Here is a 21,525-nt window from a genome sequence, read left to right on the forward strand (position 1 = left end):
CAGTGAAGTATTTGAAATAAATATGACAGGGCGAGGCGAGCTTGTGTCGCGGACTCGGTGCAACAGAGAACTGTGACACCGCAGCTCCGCCCGCTCTGATCATAAAGGTTTGGTTTTCAGCAGCGATGTGAAGGAGCCGCCCTCCACTCTTTCTGTAACAAGCTACAAGTCGTTTATCCACCTAACTAACTTAATTCTTACTTATCAAACAAAACTGATTCAATATCTTTTCTTAATGGTATTACTTTAGTACAATACTGTACAACAGTGGTCCCCAACCCCCAGGCCGCAGACCAGTACTGGTCCGTGGATCAATCAGTACCGGGCCGGACAAAAATTAATTATCTTTAAGTTGGCAGATAAAGTAGCTGCATTTAACGCCAAACTGGATTTGTGGGGACGACACATGAACAGAGGCATATTGTACTTGCATGATATGTGTGTGTACAGGTGCTCACAGGCTATTTCACGGGCAAACGCAAAGCTTGAAAGTAAACAAACAACGGCTTATCATAAGCATCTTATTGATAATTATTTACACGGTTGGCATTAAGATTAACATATAAACGTTATCTGCCTAATTTCTAGCACCTAAATGTGTCTGGAAAAATATTCAAAGGCTTTTATTCTCATAAACCACGGGGCCATGAATGCGTCTGACTGTTCTGATTGGCTAAAGCAGACGTCTCACGTCAGCACGTTCTAGACATGCACGCGCTCTTTCCAGCAATCTTCCTTCTGCGTTTACACAGCGCAGTATTCCGGCAAATTACCGGTAATGTGACAACTTCTCTTTTCGGAAAATTGCCAGAACGAATTTACCGGTATTTTTAAAAAGGCCCTGTTCACACATACACACCTGTATGTGTGAAAGGGGCTTTTGTATGCCATTACCCCCTAGATGGGACCATCTCGTTGCAAAGAAACAAGCTCAGGGCTCCCATTGATTTAGCGTTACGGACAATTTTTGATGTTATAATATGTTATATTGTTGGAGCAATGTGTTAATAAAGTTATTACTTCCTAATGTTATAATAGCATTGTAATGTTGGAGCAATGTGCTAATAAAGTTCCATATGAGTACAGTGGATTCATGTTTATTATTATTATTATTATTTCAACACCCCCGGTCCGCAGTAAAATTGTCAAGCGTTGACCGGTCCGCAGTTAGAAAAAGGTTGGGGACCACTGCTGTACAATACAATATAGCCTAAGGTGGATATATATATATATATATATATATATATATATATATATATATATATATATATATATATATATATATATATATATAAAAAAAGTTATATTATGTTGTGTACATTTTGGACAAAACTAACTCAGATTCATATTATTATTAATCAATCTTTGTATATATTATTCTATATATTCATGATGTATAATTTTTTTACCAATTTAAAATGTTTGACAATGTTAAGGTTAATATATTGCATTTTAGCAATTAAAATATAACTATTTATGAATATAAAATTAAATAAAAAATATCCTGGATTTGAAGAATATTGTGTTCCTGTCCTTCACTGAGCTCAAGTACTAGTTTAATGTACAAAAATTGTGAATGAACTTGACTGTTGATGTCAAATAACCAACATTTTTCAAAATGAATATATCTCGTTTTGCAACGAAACTATTCACTTGTACAAATTCAAGAGAATGAGCAACTAAACTGACAAAATGTAAAAAAGTTACGTTTCCTTGGAGATTAGGCTGGAGTGACAGACAAGCATATAAATTTGGATTTGAACATAATCTCTGATGTTCAAGATATAATATAAAATAATAAAATATAACACACTGTAAAAAATTACACGATATTTTATGATTCAAGTTTTTATTTCTTATTTTTCTTATTTCTCTGTATTGTTCTTATAAATTATTATATTTAATAATATAACAATATTACATTATAAGTCGACAGAGCAATGATCAACATTCCACAATGCAATGCACAACTGTAAACACACAAAAAACACAAAATATTAAAACTATTAATGAACAGATATTGTTTGCAGAGTATAATATATAACATTATGACAGCTTAATTCGTGGTAACCGTGTTAAACCCATTTACTATTAAGTAGCTGATGCCAAGGATTTCAGATGAACCCCTGACATTTAAACAGCCAGCTGGGGCATTTGGTTCAAGACTGTCCAGCCTCCCGATGAACCCCGCCAAACCCTCACCCCAAAAGAGATATTTTAAGAGCTGGAGATGAGATACAACCAGCATCCGTGGCTGCAAATGCACGTAAAAGTGTCCCTGTCTGTCATCAAGCTGCCACGGCGGCATTTATACGCCAGGGCTACATTCTGCAGTTCAACAAAATGATTATTGCTAATGGCTCCAAACTACAGATTGCCACTGGATATACAGTTGAAGGCTCTAATTAAGTATGACTGCGTTTCATTGTAGGGTGTAATTACAGGGAGCCCACATACAGTACGATTCATTATGGATACAAAGCTTATCTGAGATCTATCTGGCTGAAATTATAATAGCGTTCTGCTTTGTTACTCAGTATCTCAGACCCCCCCCAAAGTGAGGTTGCGATCCAACAACCTCAGAAACCCAATGAAGGACAGCATCTCCAATTTCTTGAGTGTAGGACAGCATTCCCCTATTTGTTTCCTCCTCATATGGACCACCAGCAATTTAGACCACAGGGAAGGGCACAGATTCGCGCCAAACCCGCCCTCGTAAATAGACCCGCAGCTCTGCAGGGTTTCTGGGGTAATGTTGAGTAACCTGGTCTCCAGCGCCGTAATGAGCACCTGCTTATTAAGCTCGGCCTTTGTGTCAAAAATCCCGGCCGACAGCCATCACACGCAAGGCCTCTAATCCTGCCTTGGCTCTTTTTGCTGCTTCTTTTTTCTCTATTTCGCTCTCTTCTTTCTTTCTTTCTCATTGAGTGTGTTTACTCATTGAGTTATGCCTTGCAGCATGAGCTACTGCTGTTGCAATGACACTGACAGAATCGCGTGCCAGAGCCGACACAGCTGTTCGCGAATAGACAAGACTGCACACAACGCATTCGCAGAGCCGGTGTTATTAATCTCATCTGACCCTACGTTACACTAAGAACACAGAAAGTTCACCCCATTTCCTTTTATGTTGCCTTTTTCTTTCCCAGATGCTAGAGTTGCACAATTCTGAACTGACACTTGACAACTAAATTAAATAGCATGGAATTTATTAGAGGTTCTGAAAAAAAGTTAATAGCTGCAGTCTGCTCACAAATATTTATTAAAAAGAAACAAAAAAACAAATAGTTCAGTCATGAACACTTTGACTGGATGAATCAGTGTTTTAAACTAATCTTGACTTAATGAACTCATAAAGACTTTTGTTTTAATGACAAATTTCTAATAAATGATTTCTTTCATCTTTACCAACAGTACATAATATTTTACCAGTTATTTTTCAAGACACTACTCAGCTTAAAGTGACATTTAAAGGCTTGACTAGGTTAATTAGGCAAGTTAGGGTAATTAGGTGAATATAGATGACCATGACAAAAATGCTTAAGGGCTAAAATTTGATTGAGGGCTTATAATTTTGACCTTAAAATGTTTTTAAGAAATTAAAAAGTACTTTTATTTTAGCCAAAATAAAACATATAAGACTTTCTCCAGAAGAAAAAAATAGGAAATTCCTTGCTCTGTTAAATATAATTTAGAAAATATATATAAAAAATAATAATAATAATAATAAAAGAAAAAATAAATCACAGGAAGGCTATTCATTTGGACTTTTGTAATTTTGACAACTGTATGTTACCGTTAAGCTTCGTTCTAAGGATACATGGTGTGTCATTCCATTTCTATGCAGATGACTCTCACATTTATATTTTGATCAATACTGTGGTTATTATGTCTCTTCTAAATTGCCTGGAAAAGATTCAATTATGGTTAGCCTAAAATATTCTATTTTAAAAGAAGGAAGGTAATTGTTTTCGGCCCAGATGAAAACTCTCATTCTTGAAGCCCTGATTTCAACCCAGGCTCATTCTGAAAACATACCTATATTATCATTACTGGAGAGCGCTAAATATATCCCAGGGGCTACGTTTTTTTTTTTTTTTTTGCAGTTTTTGTTTTCATAATTCAACCAGAGGCAGCTGTATAAGGTTTTTGAGATTTCAAATTTCTCTCGCAAGTGCATTTGCGTCTGCTGTTCTCAAATAAACCCAGCAGAGGCCGCTGTCGACTGACTGTTTTTACTCACTGAATGAATGACTGATTGATCGACTGACCCACTTCTTCCTTCCCTCAACCCAACCGACAGTTGTAAAAAGCCAGAAAAAGCCTTCATCTGATTTTTACAGCCTGATCTCACGAGGAAAGGTAAGTATTTTATGTTTTGTCAGTTTAGTGGCTAATTTGTACGAGTTCAGTCGTATGAAAATGTACGATTTAAAAAAGGAGGCGTTGAAACCCCGTCGTCTTGGTCAACTCCTCTCTGCGTCTCAAGTACAATAACTTACATGGTGAGCTAACTGGACAAACTGGTAACAGCGGGAAAGCCGTCCATATGGAGATAAGCTGTCAGCTGGTAAGAGTGAAAAGGAACGTCGTCATACTGCACCGTAGCGTTCATTTTAAAAATGAAATGCAGCTACATGTACTTCTGGCTACATAACTCGCGATCTCCAGAAAAGTATTTACAGTAGGGCTACGTTTTCAGAATGACACAATGTTGCCTGATGTGGAGAGTCTATCTTTTGTAAAATCTTCATGTGTGTGCAACTTCGGTGTTCTAGTTCAGTAGTTTCCAATTCCAGTCGTCAGGACCCCCTGCCCTGCACATTTTGTATGTCTTCCTTACTTAACACACCAGATTCAGATCATCAGTGCATTAACAAAGAGATACATGAACTGATCCTAGTGTTTGAAATAAGAGAGACATATGTGTACTGTCACTGATTGGGAACCACTTCTAGTTGATCAGCAACAAAAATTTTACATAATAAAACATGCACCAAATAAGCCTCCTTAAACTGCTGAAAACATGGGTCCTCTGTCCAAACAAACTCTAATGCAATTTGTCTAAAATATAAATGCAACACTGACTGAAAACATCTTAATAAACAAGCATAGCACTTTCTGTTCATCATAGTCATGATGTTGCCCATTACAGTTCAATTTAGACACAGAAAACATCCACATCATGTCCTAGAAATGCTTCATGAGTTCTAATTTAATAAAAATACCATCACAAGAACACATCCCACAATTATTTAACACATTGGATATTCATTTAGTTCTTCATTCTTCATTCCCTGTAATATGTAAGGTCACAAAATCAAAAGTGAAAGAGTACCCTGCATATGGAAACCAGCTACACAGCAAATTCATCAGAGTTAAATTCTCGGTGTTGAAGCATTTCAGAGTAAAGTGTTGACGTTAAAGAGTTAGATTTTGATAAATGAATATAATAAGAGTTAGAATTGATTTTATTCAGTGCAAAATCAAGGAGTTATCTTTTCAACACTTGGTGGTGTTATTTCCAACATCCGGGAATTCATGCAGCCCCAGTCACTGAAGAATTTTCCAGACGCCATTTTCCATCTGAGGTTTAGAACAGCAACTGGTGAGTCAAACTACCTAAATGTTGGTATTTTACTGACTTTCTTTAAGGAAATACAGTTGTAAACATATTTTTAAGTTAATAAATTTAGAATGGAGTGACAATTTTAAACTTCTGCGGTTCATTCATGGTCGTTTGTGTATCTAGCTTAACTGCATTACTATTGACTTATTTGAATGTTTTTATATAAACTCACGCATACATAGTGCATAAAACATCAAATGTACATGTTCAACAAATTTCTGTCACGCTTAATGCCATTTTGTGCGTTGTTACCCATCTGTAAAATGAAACTGACACTTCTCCTTTAATTCGAAGCAAACTAGCGAGCGAATCCCCGGAGCCGCCTAACGTTAGCCTACTCTGCCCGGATGCTAACGGCAACACAGGACGGTTTCCATAAGCTCTAGAGAGTTTCTAAAACATATCTGGTGAGTAAATGAACATATGCTTACTTGTAAAAGGCTTCCTGACTAAAACATATGATTGTTATTCGTGTATGTTAATTTGGTTATTTTAAACACCGCGGCCCTTTTAAACTGGTTCATTCATGGCCATCCATATACCGTTGTTAGTCCATAGACTCGCGTGATAACGTACGCTTGAATTTGAATGGTTGACAACCATTAAAGAAGGAATGTTAACATTAATGTCTTTAAATGACCGCGTTTGCACTTTCTCAGACATTTAACGTTACAGAAGTCTCCCGGAAGTTGCGGGACTAACGTTAACGTTATCCCGCAAATGCACAGACACTCCCAGATGCCCAAGTAGATGCCCGCAAATGAATGATAATCTCCCGGAAATCGCGCGTCTCCCGCCCGGTCATTAAACACTTTGCACACCCCTCTCCACCGCATCCCTCCCAGCTCTTCAGGTACGTCGCGCGCAAGTCACCCCACCGCTCTTCAGGTACCCATCTCTATTTTCTCCCGCATGATATTGTGCTTAAAACTATAGGCTAAACTTAGCATGTACTGTACACAACATTTCCGTTTTATTAAAGACAATTTAGTGCGTTGTAAAAAGCCACCTGTCTGTAAAATTAATCAACTGATTCATATTTGAGCAGCCTAATGATGATACAGGTTTGATTTGTAGATTTATTATCAATAATCAACAACTGAATCAAAAGATATCTGAAAAAGTGTGAGGCATACTTTGTGATGTTCATCTCTCTTTTTTATCTGAAGGTTATGCATATGTGTTAGATACTAATGTTTTGTTGTTTTTTAACAGCCACAGTTCTCTTTACAATAACACAAGACCCTGTGACGGTGGCTGATTAGAGACGGATGGTGTATTTCCAGAGTTGGTGAAATGACCAAGCACACCTTCTTGGTCATATGTGGTGATAATAATGAAGGTATGTTTGATAAAGTTCTGTATTTGTTTCACAATAAGCTGAGAAGGTATTAGAGCATTAGAGAATAACAAATGACATGAAGGTGATAAGTTTTGTATTGTGGGTGAACTGTTACTTAAATAATGTTTCGCTCTTTGCTTTGCACTTTTCCTCTTCTGCTTATCCTAAAATTTTAGATTATATTTGGACCTGAAACATCTGCTAGACTCCAAGAAAGGTGGCGTCAATACTGGACCTGAAAAGGCCTAACAAGTTGAATCTGGTAAAGAAACACGCACGCACGCGCGCACACACACACACACACACACACACACACACACACACACACACACACACACACACACACACACACACACACACACACACACACACACACACACACACACACACACACACACACACACACGCACACGCTTACAGAAAACTGTAAGTTTATGAATATTATTTACACTGTGGCCAATATTTTGGGGAAGTCAGCATCACTAAATGATATAAAATATTTTAAGCTCCTCTAAATTTTGCTCCAAGTGTTGTGTTAAATTCAGGATTCTGGACAGACAGCTGCCTGTTTTTCCAGTTCTAGTCATAGTGGTTAACCTAATTGTTTTTGGAGATCCAACAGTGATATATGTGTTTTTTCTACTTTTCCATATCCTGTCACCTCAACCAGCTGGGAGAGTCAAGTTGTGGATCATCATGAAGATTTTCAAAAGGTGAGTTTAGATTTCTTGAATGTTTTATTTACTTTAAATGTTCTTTTAAATATATCATAGAATTTGATTGCAATTTGTTTTCAAACATTTTTCTTAGTCATGCTGGAGTCTTGAAGAGTTCTTAGATGAGCATCACCCTATATCCGTGCATCAGGAACCACCAGACGAGCGATCAGCAGCTACTACTGTACATCATCATGGATAAAAAGGTCATCCTGTGGCTGGGAAGCACTTCATTCACAGGACATGCTTGATGAGATTTCCTAGCTCCAGTTTGTTTTCACACAAGTTTACAGCATTTATACCTTCATTTAAACTGCTGTGTTTGATATGGATGACCAAGGAAACACCAGAAGTGAAAGATTTGCACGCCAAGTTGTTTAAAATGTAATTTCAGAAGAAAACTATGAGTTCAGAAGAAAACTATGCGTTCAGAAGAAAACTATGAGTGACGATATACTGAACTTTCAAATTGCTCTGATAACACATCAAGTTTGGACCAAAGGACTGAAACAGCCTTTTTAAGCACTGGTCATACATATTTTGTTGATACTGTCTGTACTAATAAAACATTTAAAGCATATTTGACATTGTTGCATTTTAAAAACTGAATGAATTGTTAAAGTGGTGAATGTTTTCAAATAAAATAGTTTTTCTTTTGTAATTTACAGTCCATTTGACCATTTTACCATATTTACACTCAAGAGAGTTGAATAAAATAACAATATATTACACCAGGCGGTGTTAAATATAGTTACATTTTTTAACTCTGCCCAGAGTTAAAATTAACCCTTACTTCGTTGTCAATGTGCCAACCCTTTTGAAAGTGTTGATTTAACTCTGTTTTGAGTGGACCCCATGAGACACTTTCAAAGTGTTGAAATTAACACCCATAGAGTTGTTTTGGGTCCCCATATTTTGCTGTGTAGAAATTAGAACTAAAGTGATATTCTAAGATTAGTTAATGCATTTCAAAATGCACTTGCAGACTATTTGTCCACTCACATATTTCATCACTGAGATTTTCTCAAAAACGCATTGTAAAAATCTTGCCTCATTCTTGTGAACCTAATATCATGTCCGGACCAAAGGAGCCAAGAGAACAAGTGTAAACACATCCTTACTCTATTTTTACCCCAGCCATTCTGATCAGTCATGACTTCCTACAACGGAGAATTAAAAATAACTTGAGGTTGAAAAGACTAAAGGCTGAATCTGTTTCATAGCTACTATATAAAGCTCTGATGAAGATCTCAGCTTCCACTGTGATCATATTCATTAAAGATTTAATAGGCATAGCTAAATCATTGTCAGTAAGGAATGAGCTAATTTGACAATAATGAGTTCTACCAGATGCTGAAACTAACTAGCCTGTTTTATGACACCTATCTTTATTTATATTCCTGCTCTCTGTCCCCTTCTCATCCTCAACCTTTAACCTATTGCAATGACCCAAGGTAAAGTGGACCCAAGCTACCAAAAAGGCTGAGAAAAGAGGCCCTTCCATCTAAGTTTTAAATTCCTGGAATACTAGAGCTCCCAAAACGGGATTCGGGATTCACTAAAATGCATCTCTCGTTGCTGACAATAGAAGGTTGATCCCGGTTGTTTTGGACACCTGTAATCCTGTGAAATACAAGCTAATCCTTCTTTTAAACAGGGGATAAAGAAACTCCCAAGACGCCTCCTATATGGAAATGGTGAACCTCCCATACAGAGCAAATAGCACATGACGAACGTATCGGCCTGGTCTTGCATGAGGACACTGCTCTGACAAGCTCAGTCCACTGGAATGGGGAGAACAATGGTGGGATGGCAGCTCTCCATCTCTCATTCAGAGCGGGTTGCCCTCTCCCACCTGTGCAAACACTCTAGCTTGGTATGTCACAGGTCCATAGACAAGCCTGGGATGAAACACTGCTGAACTCCCAGTACTATTCAAGCGCTGAAACTTTTTAACTAAGCTATGATAATATATATAAAAGACTGTTCAAAGGCTTGGCGCACTTCCTTTGTGTTTTAATACCTCCTCCATAAATACCGACACTCAAAGAGCCGCATCGACGCAACACAGCACCGACAAATGCAGCTCATTAGCCGCTTTGTTTACGTAAACTGACTTTTTACCCACAAAACCGACGGCTTTTGTGATGTGAACGCACGTTTAACATAGATCACAAACTACAAAGAAAAGCCCTTGGACTTCAGAGGAGAATAATGGGCTAATGGTTCTGGTTTTCATCTGAGATTAAAAAATATGAGGTAAAATGCAGCATTCGCTTCTGCCAGACTGAGTTCAAGCTGTCCTGACATTAATGCTGTAGCGTGTGTGTGTGTGTGTGTGTGTGTGTGTGTGTGTGTGTGTGTGCATTTGGATTCACTGCGGGACCTGATATTATGAACATCATGTTCAGATTTAATTGCACTATTTCCCGTTGAAATATTCTGGAAATATAACTTGCTCAGCATTTACAATGCCAAGGAACACACACACACACACACATTCATGCATGCAGAATAATCAAATATAATAAAAATTCACAAATAATCTTTTTCACACGCACACATAGGGATATATAGACTGTACTATTCCGGTAACACTTTACAAAAACAGCACATGATCAATGATGTATAAATATGTAAACTAAACATTACTTTATTATGACTTACTGATGACCTTAGGTGTGTGACAATCATGAATTCACTTTAATGACAACAAAGTCACATGAGTTTATGTGTAAATAACGGCTACCTTAATTACTTGTTAGTGCATATTGTTAATCAATGTAATAGCTAACATTTAAATTTAAGCTTAATGTAACCAACATAAACTCATGAGCTGTTAATGTATAATTATATCATGACTTTACTTGGAGGGGGCACATCACCATTAACTCATCCTTAACGAACTCCTGTGTTTAAACTGTTCATGTTGATGTTGACAGAACACTTCGGTCACACTTTAGTTTAGGTCATAATCCATGATACTATGAACTACTGGCTTATTACCAGCCTTTTATTAGGATATTAACTGTTCATTAAAGCATGATCTAATGCTGTATGCCTAATCCTTCCTAAAACCTAAACCCAACTTCTACCTTACTAACTATAAGTTATAATCAGCTATAATCAGCTAATTAGTAGTTTATTAAGCTAGTAGTGTTAGTTATTTGTTTGTTAATACTGTGAATTGTGACTAAAACCTAACATAACCAAGGTGTTACCCACTTCTCTATTGTTATTGAGTGTACAGTAATTGCACTAGACTGATAAATGATGTAAATAAGTAATTAAGAATGGATTTCCAGCCTCAGAATGCAGCCCTGCACAAGACGTTTGGCCAGAGGAGAAATGGTCGTGTCCAACTGAGCCTGGTTTCTCTCAAGGTTTTTAAATTCTTCACTTTCGACCAAATGGTGAAGTGTTTTCCTCGCCGCTGTCACCACTGGCTTGCATGGTTCAGGATCTGTAGAGCTACGCATCGATGGATTTGCTCTTCAGTGTTTGGACTCTCAGTAGTGATTATTAAACCACACTGAACTGAGCCAAACTGAACTGAACTTAAACTTTCAATTTACTATGATCTTCTATGTGAAGCTGCTTCGACACAATCTACATTGTAAAAGCGCTATACAAATAAAGGTGAATTGAACTGAAATAATGAGGATGTGCTCCTCCAAGTAAAGTCATGACATAATTATACATTAACATATCATGAGTTCCCTATGTTTAAAGTAAACATAAACTACACAGCAAAATCCTCTGAGTAAAATCTACTCAGTTTAGATAATAATTGAGTTGAAGTAACTCAAGTTAATAAGAAAATGAAAGGATTATTTAAGTGATGATTGAGCAGTGATAATGAACACCTGCTGTTAATAATCAGAAACACAGAGGAGAAACAAAAAACAGTCACAGCCTTAGATGAAGTCAGCTGAAATTTAATATATTGAATCTCTCAAAATCTCAGCAGAGGACTATTAAGCAACTCCACAAACAGCAGCTTTACTTTTTACCAACCTAGTTTGCCCTTATTTAAAGAGAGACCAAAGACTCTCCGAACGGGTAACATTTTTTACTCAGGATTTTGCTGTGTGTTGTGTTAATTAATGCATTAAATAACAAACAATCTCAATAACAATAACAAACTCGTCACTTCATTACTCATCATTAGTTCATAATAAAGTAATGTTTAGTTTGCATAACAAGGCATCAATATTCATGTACTTTTATTGTAAAGTGTACTGTTATAGCCAATGCGATCCCTAAGCCCAACACATTAAACACAATCTGCGTTTTTACATTTTGAAAATACTTCATACTGTGTGATTTTGAGCCATTTTCATCATTTACACCAAAAAAATGTCCCCAGAAGGTACTGGTATTGCAGTACTTGTGAGGACATTTGACACAAATTAGGAAATACACGTCACACACGCACAATAAAATAAATAAAACAGCATGAAACTGTATATTTAATATCTTCCAAAACACCCATATGCACAAAAATGGTTTCTTCCTCACTGTCACTGATTAATATTAAGATAATATGAAATGCAAAAACCTCTGAGTGCCATCTGGAATTTTCTGCAAGAGCATTTTAAAATAAAAGTCAAATTTAACATAAAAGTGAAATTTCTCAATCAAGACATGAGCTGATAATAAATGATACTTTTTGAAGACAATTTTAGATGGCACTTAGAGGTTTTTGCATATGAACTCTTCACATATTTTTCTGAAAACTCAACTGCCATACTTTAGGTACACTTAAAGAGATATTTCCACCCAAACATGACAAATCTGCCACTAATTACTCACCCTTGACTTGTTCCAAATCAGTTTAAGTTTTATTTTCTGTTATGCTAAAAAACAAAAGAAGATATATTGATGAAGGTCGGAAACCTGGTTAGCATGGTTAGGGACTTGTAGAGCTGCGCATCAATGAATTTGCTCTTCAGTGTTTGGACTCTCAGCAGTGAATATTGAACCACACTGAGCTGAACTAAACTGAACTGAACTGAATTTAAATTTAGCAAATTCACTATAATCTTCTATGTGAAGCTGCTTTAACACAATCTACATTGTAAAAGCACTATACAAATAAAGATGAATAAAAAAAAAAAAAACTCTATCCATTGACTTCCATAGTAGTTGTATTCCCTACAATAAAGTCAATGGTTACAGGTTTCAACATTCTTCAGTATATCTTCTTTTGTGTTCAGCAAAAGTCAAGGGTGAGTAAATTATGGGAGAATTTTCATTTTTAGGTGAACTATCCCTTTAAACAACACTCCCTTTCTGTGGCAAGGCAAACGTCAGCGGGAAAATGTGTTAATAGTGAAATCACCTCCATCAACATCATAATTATCCCTGAAAGTGAGCCAAATTACAAACACATGTACGCATGCATGCAAACACATACATTTAACATAATGATCCTTTCAAAAGAATAACACACTGACATTTCCAGATTAATCTCTGCTTACAGTTCTTTCTACTACCAGACTTCCATATTTAGCTGATACAGAGTTTGCAGCTCATTCAGACAGACGGGCAGACAATAACTCTGTCTCCAGTACATGCAGACAGACAGGCAGATAAGAACAGCTCTGGTTACAGCTGTTTGTATCCTTAGGCATTTTCAGCTCTGTGCCAGGTACATCATTACTCTGACACAGGGTACTGTACATTAGGCGCAGACCTCAAGCTGAGGTCATTGAATCAACATATATTCACAGTTTGCAAAATAACTTTTATTGCCTTTTTTATTGGGTACGAAAAAAGGTATGCATAAAACATTTCCCAAAAATATGTGCTGGGCACGTTCATATAAAAGAGAAATTAGTTATAGCTGCTAGTTACCTCTCACAAATAGTAGTTAGTAAATGTTTTACATAATTATAAAAGTAACTAATTGCCAGGGAAAGTAATTAATGTGTTACTTTAATAAAATCTATTTGTCAAATGACTATAAAATAAACATAAAACATTGTACACTACATTATTTTAACGTTGTTGTGGGACAATATGAGAGAAAACAATCAAATTCAACAAATCATAAATATTATTATTTCTATAGTTGGACAATAAAACACAAGAGATGGTCAAGAACTTTAAGAGAGAAGTAGAGTTCATATATCCAGTTTGCAAAAGCTACCTTTGAACTCGTTGAATAGTTCTGATTCCTGGTTGTTGATATGTGCACCCTACTCTGCCTTGCAAATGATGGAAATGTACTCTATCTAAGCCAATCATCATGTTCTCAGTTACACCTTGTTCACAAACGCACCAATCATCATCGCTGGTTGGTTATGTGTCCCGCCACAGCCTTGAACACACACACAACCACCCCAGAGAAAGAGAGGCCATATAGCTGAGAGAGATGCTGCTCGCATGAGAACTGTTTCAGTGTTCTCAATTTTAGTAATGCACATTTTATTGTAAGTAAGGGCAATGGTGTTGTAACAGGGAAAACAGTAATAAATTTGATTACTCGTTACTCAAAAAAGTAACATCATTTATTTATAGCGCCGTTATTCACCTGTGCTAAAACATCAAAATAAACACAGCGATAAATTTTAGTAATAAAAAATTCTAAGCCTACTATATTAAATATCTGATCACTAATCACACGCTGAATTTCCACAAAATAATCTGAGAAAAAATGTGAGAAAAAAGTCTGTGAGACTAAATACAATAAATGGTAACCAAAAAAAAAAAAAAACACACTCACATGCATGCACGGACCCACAAACATACAGCTATCTATATGGGGATTTTACATAGACATAGTGATTTTTATACTATAAAACTGTATAAATCGCCAACTTATCAAGCATCAGTTTTACGCAGCGGATGTTTTCCTTACAGCTGCAACCCATCACTGGGAAACATCGATACCGCATGTCTTTGAACTGTGAGGGAAACTGGAGCACCCTGAGGAAACCCACGCGAACGCAGGGAGAACATGCAAACTCCACATAGAAATGCCAACTGACCCAGCTGGGACTCAAACCAGTGACCTTCTTGCTCTGAGGTGACAGTGCTAATCACTGAGCCACTGTGTCACCCTTAATGTTAATACTATTAATTCAGCTTAGTCCCTTATTTATCATAGCACAGCGGAATGAACCGCCAACTAATCTAGCATTTGTTTTGTACAGCGGATGCCCTTCCAGCCGCAAGCCAGTACTGGGAAACACCCACACACTCTCACATTCACACACTCATACACTAATGCTAATTTAGATTATTCAATTCACCTAGCGCATGTCTTTGGACTCTGGGGAAACCGGAGCACCCGGAGGAAACCCACGAAGGTAGCAAGTTCGAGCCTTGGCTGGGTCAGTTGGCGTTTCTGTTTGTAGTTTGCATGTTCTCCCTGGTTTTCTCTGGCTGCTCCGGTTTCCCCCACAGTCCAAAGACATGCGGTACAGGTGAATTGAATAAACTAGATTGGCTATAGTGTATATGTGTGTATGGATGTTTCCCAGAACTGGGATGCAGCTGGAAGGGCATCCGCTGTGTAAAAACTATGCTGGATAAACTGCCGGTTCATCCCGCTGTGGTGAATAAAGGGACTAAGCTGCAGGAAAATTAATGAATAAATATTAATATTAAATGAATAAATAATATTGTAGTAATACTGACCAGCTTTATGGAGATTTCTGACATGTGTGACCTGTGGGACATACTCATATGCTGCTGAACCTTTCTCCTTTTGAAGGAATATAGTCATGTAATCTCATATAACAATAAAGTGTCAAACAAAGTCTCATATCACAACACACAGTCTTACCGTTAGCCGATAGCAGAACCAAAACATTTCATAAACACATAATCAGCAGGGGGTGTGCAGAACTTTCTATAAAACCATTAGAATCGACATCATAATGCAAGCGCAGTCCTGCGAATCAATAACGAGGCAGCCTATGTTTTTTCATCGCATTTGGCTTCTCTCTAACTTGGCCAGAGCATCCCGAGACTGACGCCTGCATTACTTTTGTCCTGCAGAGGCAGATCACAGACGCAGCACGGCTCCAACAGAGCAGCTCCATTATCATTTGTTTGATAAGCAGAGCCTGCCTGCAGAGCCACATTATCAGTCTAATAAACCCAGAGATCCTGACACCTGCTGAGAAGCCAGCTGAAGGGAGCGCTGCACAACCCAAGCCTGTTTTCCCTGTTCTTATCAAAGCCGTTTCTACTTTAAAAGGTAGATCATTGAGGTAAATGGAGCATGAGGGCCAACATCTCCTGCGTACAACCCCGGAGTCTGGAACTGATTTAAATATCTAAGAAGAAAGGGGGAAAAAAGGAGAAACCCTTAAAAGAGTGAAAGTCTTTCCCTGATGTTCGTGTGGCTGCAAATTAAAAATACACCAAGTTTTATCGTACCTGACCCTCCTAAAAGAGCACGACCCAGGCCTTTGATACTTGTGCCACTCTAAACAGCTGGTAACGGCTACACATTTCTGTCTTCCATCGAACTTGCAGAGTGAGTAAATCACTGAGCTATATTTATTAGTATCGCTTCAGCGTCCAAGTACACGCTCCACAGCGGCAATCATCTGCCAGACCAGAACAAATGTCAAAAAAACAGCCAAATGTCAAGCTGAGAGGCTCATAACAGCCAGGCCTCGTGCCACAGGAACCTGAACATTTTCTTGGGAGAAAGCAGACCGCTTCTGCCCACCAGCAGGAACGTTAGTGAGAAACAGGAAATATCTGACCACACGAGAAAAGCGCAAAGCCAGAGCATTTCTCAAACCGCTGTGTTAACACTTTGTCTGAGCTGACTGGTGTGTTTGTGTGTGTAAGAACTGCTGGAGGAGTGTCATGCCAACCTGAGAGGTTCATACTCATAAGTCTTGTTTACCATTGGTATTGAGTTGAGTTTTGGGTGATTGGCTCACAAGCAGAAGAGTTAAACACCTGCTGTTTTCGTCTATAGACCATTTTAAGGGATGTAAACAATAACAATGCTCCTAATGTATTTCCTGTTTTACATTTTTAATTTCTATAGCTTCTGAGAATGCAAAAAGGTCCACATATTGACAAATAATGTTATGACAGTGGCTTTAACATTAGAATAAGATTAAATTGCCTCTTGTTACAGTTATCAAATAGCTTGACGGCAAGCAGGAAATGTTTATGAGCCAATGACATCACCACATTGAAATGGTCTACAATTACAGATTTGTGAGTGGCTTTGGTACATTTCTCACAGCAAAATTTAAATTCTCAAAACTACCTGTTCAATCTTTACATCTTGGTGTCACTTGTGCACATCAGAAAAGCAGTTTCTCATTCCTTTGAACAAGTTGCAAATGCTTGCATACATCCATGCAAATGATTATGTGCAATTCCTTGATGTTTCCTACATTTTCAATTGTTATGTCATGTTGATCAAAATGTATTGTTTTGGTCTCTGTTCAATAGTCTCACCCCCAAAATATTTAATAATGGCATAAGTCCTTACACGCAAAATGTCTGAATAAGTTTTCATAATATTGTGTCATAATGCATTTTTCAATACATTTCCATTAGACTTTGTAGATCTGTCTACAATTGGTAAATTTCTTCCAGGTGAATCTGACTATTTCTAATGAAGATTAACAAACAGCAAAAAAAAAATAAATAAAAAAATCAAATAAAAAATTGGCATATTTTACATCAGAACACCCCTCTACAGTACACTTATATTGACAACATAACTAAGTAATTTTACTCTCATCCACACTCTCAGAAATAAAGGCACAAAAGTATACCCTCAGGTACAAAAACGTTCTATTAAGGTACAAAAGTGTACTTTTTGAAAACTCCAGTGACAGCTTTTGTACCAATTTGGTGCGCATATACAAGGACACAATGACTTGTCATTCTGACGGCACTGACACCTTCATTGACACAGAAATTTAGTTTCGAGAGTTCACACTTATCTGATAATCAGTAAAGCGTATTTGGCATGCTGTCCCGGGAGACAGCCCTAAGCTCGTAATATCCTCGAGTGCGGGGCTCCCTCCCGTTAGAAGGGCGAGAGGGGAGTTCGAGCTCACGTAGGTCTCGAGAACCCCCCTGCTTGTCGCCGTGAGAAGTGTAAACTAAGGTTGTATTGGGTGATCATTTGTTTTAGTCCATTGGCTATGGTTTATGTTTTAGAAGATGAGAGGAAACCGGGGGAAACCCACACGAACACAGGGAGAACATGTAAACTCCGCATAGAAACACCAACCGGCCCGATAGGTTGGACCAGCGGCATTCTTGCTGTGAGGCAACAGTGCTAGCCACTGGGCCACCATGTCGCCCTATCGGAAAAGGGGGAGGAAGTAGGGGTGGAAGGGGGGGGCTTAAAGATGAAGAAACCTGGAGTGAAAAACTTAGATTATTTATAATGCTTCCGTAATCATCTAATAGGGCAGATTACGGAGCTAATAAGGAGCCAGCCGTGTTGATCATAAGCACATGATCCTCTCGAAATTAGTTTATGAATAAACCACACTTTGAGAGATGAACTAGGGATTTTGAGCAAGAGACTGGCTTTTGCAGGTAATACCTAATGTTTTAGTATTTGTATGCATTTTTTTGAGAAACACAATTACCGTTTTGATAGTTTCATTTCTAAACTGAGAAACAAAACAAAACGACTGAGAAAAAACTGTAATTTTGAATGATTTCATTAAAGGGATAATTTACCCAAAATGAAGTTTCTGTCATCGTTTACTCACCCTTTATATTTTGAAAAAGGTTAAAAAACTTGTAACCATTTACTTCCATAGTATTTCTTTCTTACTATGTAAGCGAATGATTTCTTTAGCTTTCTTTAAAATATCTTCTTTTGTGTTCAACAGAGGAAAGAAAGTCATAAAAGTTTGGAACCATTTGAAGGAGAGTAAATAGCGAGTGACCCTTTATACACTTTAGAATTAGATGGTTCTTTTTGTGGTACTTGATTGTTATCTAACTATTATTTTTATAAAAAAATTAGCTATTTCTGAGTAATTTACATCTAGTGAATCACATAACTAAAATGATTCTTTCTGGACCAATGATTCAATGACTTGATCATATAGACACACTTCTTTAGTTCTTTAGATTCTGAATAAATCACAGTTGTGAATGCATTGGTCACATAAACTGAAGTAAAATAAACTTGTCACTTGTAGGCTGACTTATCAGTAACTGCTGGTGAAATGATACACAATTAATGCAATATTCTGGACAAATGAAAATTAATCAAGAATGAAATGAATTTCTGTAAGAAATGTTGGTTTGTCAGTGCAGATACTCCAACTCCATTTCAAACTTCAAGCTTCGCACTGTGTTGATATGCAAATGTAATCAGGAAAGATCTGCTCTATTTCATCTTTACAGTGAAGGCGGTGAACTGCTCTTTCAGAGTTCTAGGGAAACAAATGCTTGTGTCACACAGAAATGATCTTGACTCATGATGAGCAAGTCTCAATGCAAACACATCAAGTAACTGTCTTGCCTTGAGCTCCACATTGTATTTCTCTACAGCATAATAAATAATCACTTCAGCAATAATGAACCTTCTTAAATGAACCAGTCACACTTACGTGTGTCTGACAATATCTAAAATCAAAGCCATTTCAATAACATTTTCCCCAAAACATTTCTTAATTGTTTATTCATGTAAAAGTGGTAACCCTTTATACTCAAAACATTACTTTTGCTGCTTGACCAAACTACTTATTTAATGAGTTTTAATCTTAATCTATTTGTTTTGGGACAACGTGAAGGAATTGTGTGGAATACAGCATTTTTACAGTGTACAATAATGTTTATGTATGTACTAACATGAACAGACAATAAACAGTTAATTTATCCCAGTATTTAATAATATTTGTTAAGGATGATTAATGAAAATAAAGTTGTTTATTGTTTGTTTATGTTAACCCACAGTGCACTAGCGTATATTAATGAACACAAATTGGGATTTTAATAATGCATTTTTAAATGTTGAACTATGAATAATAAAAGCTGCATAAGACTGTTCATACTTAATTATTCATTCATTCTTTTTTCTTCGGCTTAGTCCCTTTATTCATCAGGGGTCGCCACAGCGGATTGAACCACCAACTTATCCAGCATATGTTTTACACAGCGGATGCCCTTCCATCTGCAACCCATTACTGGGAAACATCCATACACACTCATTCACACACACACACACACACACACACACACACACACACACACACACACACACACACACACACACACACACACACACACACACACACACACACACACACACACACTACAGCCAATTTAGTGTATTCATACATGGAAAGAACCTATATGAGGATATATGCACACATATGAAACCCATATATGCATGTATGATAATATATACGCTGCATATACAGTATGCATATATATATGCCACATATAGGCAAAATTAAGGTGCATATACAATATGTGCATATACAGGCCATTCAGGTCTTCTGTATTGCTTCTTTATATCCACATAAACGCCCTATATGTACATACAAGATATGTCTCCTATATAGCTCATATCTCACTTTGGCAACTGCCATACCTGATGCCTAGCTCTATTATCAAGGCAATTACTATGAACTAACAAAAAAAAAAATGCAAAAAAAAAGTATGTATGCACAAACACTTTAAATTGCCATTACATGTAATTAGCATGCTATGGAATTTAACCATAGTAAATAAGTGAGAGACCTCACGAAAAAGACAACAACCTATAAACATGTTTTAACATATGTTTTGATATAGGTTTTTAATATATGTAATCTATATAAAATTGAGGAAAATTGCCAATTGATATGTCACATATATTAAAAACCTACATCAAAACATATATTAAAACATATATGTTTATATAGGTTCTTTCCATGTGGGTTCAATTCACCTATAGTGCATGTCTTTAGACTGTGGGGGAAACCGGAGCACCCGGAGGAAATGCACGCCAACTCGGGTAGAACATGCAAACTCCACTCAGAACTGCCAACTGACCCAACCGGGGCTCGAACCAGCAACCTTCCTGCTGTGAGGGAACAGTACTAACCAATAAGCCACCATGTCGCCCTACTTAGTTTATACGTTAGCAAATACATTAACTAACGTTAACCATTGAAACCTTCTTGTAAAGTGTGGCCATAAAACCTTATAGAATGCTGCTGTTTCACATAAAACCACAGAGAGGCTGTCATATATCTCACTCCCGTTTCCTTGTTTTAACACACAGATACTGAAAACTGGGATTCAGCATTCCAAGAATGGCTGATAAGGAAAAGGAAAAGAGCAATCCAAGGACAACGCAGATGGGGAACCCCCTCGATGGCACACAATGAGAGATCGAGTAAACAAATGGACCAATAAACAGAGAAGACAATGGATTGTTTACTTAGCAGAGGTCAGTCTCTGACTCGTGGATTAACCTGGCATTCTTACGGGCGCAATAATAGTTATCACCTTTAACAGAGTAAACACCGGAGTAAACTCATCCAGATTTATTATGCCATGTTGTTTCAGATAATAGTAACATAAATAAGACCATAAATGGCTAAGGCACTATAAAGAATAAACAGGTCTGGCGTCCCAGCATGACTTCTCTAATCAATGCATTCATTTGAAAGGAATTTTAATTCAAAACAGAGCAAAAATAATTCATTTATTTTTTTTAGAGAGACAGTAAAATGTCCTTAGGGCTCACAGTAGGTAGATGGCACCTCTCTGAATCAACACAATTTTCAGCACAGTAGGCGTCATTGGTTAGACTTTGATTTACGTAAATTTCTTTTCAACTTGGCAGGGAACACTGAATTATGTACCTCTAAATTTCTGTT

The 21,525-nt window shown here is 37.2% G+C and overlaps 1 protein-coding gene and 2 long non-coding RNA genes across 6 annotated transcripts in view; 2 read left to right on the forward strand and 1 right to left on the reverse strand.

Moving 5' to 3' along the window:
- Nucleotides 1-21,525, forward strand: part of LOC141377590 (uncharacterized) — a 165,569-nt gene that overhangs the window by 141,775 nt on the left and 2,269 nt on the right. The gene's annotated exons all lie outside the window — the stretch shown is intronic.
- Nucleotides 1-21,525, reverse strand: part of fgfrl1b (fibroblast growth factor receptor like 1b) — a 515,733-nt gene that overhangs the window by 53,770 nt on the left and 440,438 nt on the right.
- Nucleotides 5,966-8,265, forward strand: LOC137490502 (uncharacterized). Its single transcript, XR_011010036.2, has 5 exons — nucleotides 5,966-6,036; nucleotides 6,845-6,971; nucleotides 7,148-7,233; nucleotides 7,642-7,684; nucleotides 7,782-8,265. It is a non-coding gene; the product is annotated as an uncharacterized lncRNA (long non-coding RNA).

This window comes from Danio rerio, chromosome 14 (assembly GCF_049306965.1).
Source record: "Danio rerio strain Tuebingen ecotype United States chromosome 14, GRCz12tu, whole genome shotgun sequence".
In the NCBI taxonomy this organism is placed as follows: domain Eukaryota; kingdom Metazoa; phylum Chordata; class Actinopteri; order Cypriniformes; family Danionidae; genus Danio; species Danio rerio.